The sequence below is a fragment of the Otolemur garnettii genome, unplaced genomic scaffold, assembly GCF_000181295.1.
Source record: "Otolemur garnettii isolate 467f Iridium unplaced genomic scaffold, OtoGar3 scaffold00044, whole genome shotgun sequence".
Lineage (NCBI taxonomy): Eukaryota > Metazoa > Chordata > Mammalia > Primates > Galagidae > Otolemur > Otolemur garnettii.
This window is the reverse complement of record NW_003852439.1, coordinates 9320473-9325211: the sequence shown is the minus strand read 5'-3', so window position 1 is coordinate 9325211 and position 4739 is coordinate 9320473. Positions and strand designations below refer to the sequence as shown.

Genomic DNA, 4739 nt, shown 5'->3' with positions numbered 1-4739 from the left:
CAACTAACAAAAATGAAGGAACAATGATGCAGAAAACCATAATTTGCCAAACACCATAATACAGTGTTTGACACTGTATAATAAAGCTTGTCAATGGCCACCCACTAATGAAAGTTTAATAAGACTGAGCTCGGTGGCTCAGGCCTGTAATCCTAGCACTCTGGGAGGCTAAGTTGGGAGCATCACTTGATGCTAAGGAGTTCCAGACCAGCCTGAGCAAAAGCAAGACTGTCTCTACTAAAAATAGAAAAACTAGCCAGGCATTGTGGTGGGCACCTGTAGTCCCAGCTACTCAGGAGGCTGAGGCAAGATCACTCCAGCCAAAGAGTTTGAGGTTGCTGTCAGCTGTGAGGCCATGGCACTTTAGCCTGGGGCAACAGAGACTCTTGTCACAAAATTAAAAATAAGTTTAGTAAGGAGCAAGGGCAGACCCAAAGGCTCATGCCCATAATCCCAGCACTCTGGGTTACCTATGCATGAGGCCAGGAGTTTGAGGCTAGTCTGAGCAACATTTTTCTATGTTTTGTCTCTACAAAAACAGAAAAATTAGCTGGATGTGATGGCAAGTGCCTGGAGTCCCAGCTACTGGGGATGCTGACCCAGGAGGATCGCTTGAGCCCAGAAGTTTGAGGCTGGCTTGCTACCTGTAGTACATTGATTACAGCACCAGCCACATACACCAAGGGTGGCAGGTTCGAACCTGGCCTGGGCCAGCTAAACAACTACAACAAAAAAATGGCCGGGCATTGAGACGGGGGCCTGTAGTCCCAGCTACTTGAGAGGCTGAGGCAAGAGAATCACTTAAGTCTATGAATTTGAAGTTGCTGTAAGCTGTGACACCACAGCACTCTGCCAAGGGCAACATAGTGAAACTGTCTCAAAAAACCCCCAAACAAACAAAAAACCCAGAAGTTTGAGGCTGTAGTGAACTAAGATCGTTCAACTTTGCTGCAACCTGGAGCAACAGAGCAAGACCCTATCGCAAAAGAAAATGGCCGGGCGTGGTGGCTCACGCCTGTAATCCTAGCATTCTGGGAGGCTGAGGTGGGTGGACTTGAGCTCATGAATGTAATACCAGCCTGAGCAAACATGAGACCCTGTCTCTACTAAAAATAGAAAAACTGAGGCAAGAGGATTGCTTGAGCCTGAGTTGGAGGTTGCTGTGAGCTATGATGTCATAGCGCTCTGCCCAGGGCGACATAGTGAGATAGACAGACATCCACAGACAAAAAGAGAAGGAAAGAAGGAAGAAAGGAAGGAAGGAAGGAAGGAAAAGAGAGAAGAAAGGAAAGAAAGGAAAAAAAGGAAAGAAAAGAAAGAAAGAAAGAAAATGGCTTGGTGCCCGTAGTACCGTGGTTACAGTGTCGGCCACATACACCAAGGCTGGCGGGTTTGAACCCAGCCCGGGCCAGCTAAACAATGGCAACTGCAACAAAAAATAGCCAGGCGTTGTGATAGGCGGGCATTGAGACGGGGGCCTGTAGTCCCAGCTACTTGGGAGGCTGAGGTAAGAGAATCACTTAAGCCCAAGAGTTTGAGGTTGCTGTGACATCATGGCACTCTACCGAGGGCACCATAACAAAACTCATGTCTCAAAAGAAAAGAAGGACTGGGTGCGATGGCTCAAAGGCCTGTAATCCTAGCACTCTGGGAGGCTGAGGTGGGTGTATTGCTTGAGCTCATGAGTCCTAGACCAGCCTGAGCAAGAGCGAGACCCCTGTCTCTACTAAAAATAGAAAAACTGAGGCAAGAGCTGGAGTTGGAGGTTGCTGTGAGCTATGATGCCATGGAACTGTACCCAGTGTGACAGCTTGAGACTCTGTCTCAAAAAAATAAAATAAAGGAAGAAGTATTTACTGAACCTGAAAGTACGTCTCAACAAGGTTCTTATTAATAACAAAGGAGAAAATAATTAATTTTACAGTAGAGATGTTTCTTAAAGGCCTGGAGATTCCTGACGGTCCATAAGACTCTTTCAGGAAGTCTGGAAAGTTAAAACTATTTTCTTTTTTTTTGAGACAGAGCCTCAAGCTGTCCCCCTGGGTAGAGTGCCGTGGCATTACAGCTCACAGCAACCTCCAACTCCTGGGCTCAAGCGAGTCTCCTGTCTCCGCCTCCCAAGTAGCTGGGACCACAGGCGCCCGCCACAATGCCCGGCTATTTTTTGGTTGCAGCCGTCATTGTTGTTTGGCGGGTCCGGGCTGGGGATTTGAACCCGCCACCTTAGGTGTACGTGGCTGGCGTCTTAGCCGGTTGAGCTATAGGCACCGAGCCAAAACTATTTTCATAATGATACTAAGATACTATTTTCCTTTTTAATGTTCATTCTCTCCTAAGCGTATGGTGGAATGTTACAAAGGCTACATGATGTGTGATGTAACAGACTGAATGTAGAAGCAGATATGAGAACCAACAATCTTCTATTATACACTGACATTAAAGGTATTTGAGAAAATGTAGAATTATCCCACTATTCTTTCTTTAGAAAAGAATATAATTTTTCAAAAGATATGTTACAGGGTCGTGTCCATAGCTCAGTGGGCTGGATGGTTCGAACCTGGCCTGGGCCAGCTAAAGCAACGATGACAACTGCAACAAAAAAGTTGCTGGACGTTGTGGCAGGTGCCTCTAGTCCCAGGTACTAGGGAGGCTGAGGCAAGAAAATCACTTAAGCCCAACAGTTTGAGGTTGCTGTGAGCTGTGACGCCACTGCACTCTACCGAGGGCAACATAGTGAGACTCTGTCTCAAGAAAAAAAAAAAAAAAATATATATATATATACACACATATACACACACACATATATATTACATTAACACATAAAGAATTTATCATTGTTAATTTTTTGGCAACAACTTTATTGAAATATAATTCACATACCATAAAATTTACCTATTTAAAATGTACAATTCAATGATTTTTGGTATAGTCATGAAGTTATGCAAATATTACCAAAACCATTCATCACTCTAAAAGAAAAGCATTAGCCATTGCTCTCCAACTTCCAAGTCACCCTAGCTCCAAGCCATCATTACTCTACTTTCTGCTGTAGAGATTTGCCTATTTTGGACATTTCACTAATGAAATCATGTAATCCATGGTCTTTTGTGACTAGCTTAGCCTTCGCGTAGCGTTTTCAAGATTCATCTATATTGTAGATGTGATAGAACTTCATTACTTTTTATTAAATAACATTCCATTTAATATTATTAAATAACATTCCTATTTATGGATATACCACAAAGTATTTATCCATTCATTTCCTGATTGACATATGGGTTACTTCTACTGTTTGGGTTACTATTAATAATACTGATATGAACATTTTTGTACAACTTTCTGTGCGGACATAGTTTTCATTTCTCCTGGTAGCTACCGATTACTAAACCAAATTGGGATCCACTTGCCTTGTGCAGCAAAGCCAAACCCTGAAGCCAATAGTTGCAGTAGGACGAAAAGGCCTTATTGCAGGAAGCCAAGCAAGGAGAATGGACAGCTAATGCCTAGGACCAGACTCCCTGCTGGCTTACAAACCAGGGCTTTCAAAGGCAGGGGTACGTTTTAGCCAGTCAAAATTATAAATCAGTATATGGAAGTGATAGACTGGCATGGCCCCAAAAGGTAGAATATCCTGAAGGGAATTGGGGTGGGGGGATAACATATGTGGATTCAGAGATTCTTGGATTAGTGGAAAGGAATGTTAAAATGGGTGTAATAGGCCCCTTAGAGGGAAATTTAGGACAAAGAATGGTGGTCAGAGTTCAATTTCTGGGTTCCCCCTTACCTGTATTTTCCATCAGGTGAGGGGGGGTTTCTGAAAAATAACTCAAGAATATATATTGAGATGCCATCTTTTAGTCTTCATAGAGAACCAAAATACCTCATGATACCACAGTTCTCATCAAGTTGCCCACTCACTTTTCTTTTCTTTTCTTTTTTCTTTTTTGAGACAGAGTCTCACTTTGCCACCCTCTGTAGAGTGCCGTACTGTCATAGCTCACAGCAACCACAAACTTTTGGGCTCAAGTGATCCTCTTGTCTCAGCCTCCCAAGTAGCTGGGACTACAGGCGCCCACCACAATGCCTGGCTATTTTTTAGAGATGGGGTTTTGCACTTGCTCAGGCTAGTCTTGAACCTGTGAGCTCAGGCAATCCACCCACCTCAGCCTCCCAGAATGCTAGGATTATAGGAGTGAGCCACTGTGCTTGGCCCCACTCACTTTTCAAGCTTAGTCCAGTACCCAGAACTTCCCCTGAAGAGACTGAAGACTTTTATTTCCATGCTGACTGCCTCCCCTAAAGTCTCCTAAGAGGGGTCCTGTCCTGTATTATTCCTAGAAGTGGAAATACTGGACTATGTGGTAACTCTGTATTTAACGATTGAGGAACTGTTAAACTGTCTTCCATAGTGTTTTCACCATTTTACATCCCCACCAGCAGTATATGAAGGTTCCAGTTTCTCCACATCTTTATCGATATCTGTTATTATCTGTCTTTTAAAAATTGTTACGAGGCTTGGCGCCTGTAGCTCAAGCAGCTAAGACGCCAGCCACATACACCAGAGCTGGAAGATTCAAATCCAGCCTGGGCCTGCCAAACAACAATGATGGCTACACCCAAAAAATAAGCGGGCATTATGGCGGGTGCCTATAGTCCCAGCTACTTGGGAGGCTGAGGCAAGAGAATCACTTAAGCCCAGGAGTTGGAGGTTTCTGTGAGCTGTGATGCCACAGCACTGT

The 4739-nt window shown here is 44.1% G+C and overlaps 1 protein-coding gene across 1 annotated transcript in view; it reads right to left on the bottom strand.

Annotated features, from left to right (window-relative positions):
• The window catches only part of FLYWCH1 (FLYWCH-type zinc finger 1), a 45177-nt gene that overhangs the window by 32835 nt on the left and 7603 nt on the right, over positions 1-4739 (bottom strand). The window lies entirely within an intron of this gene.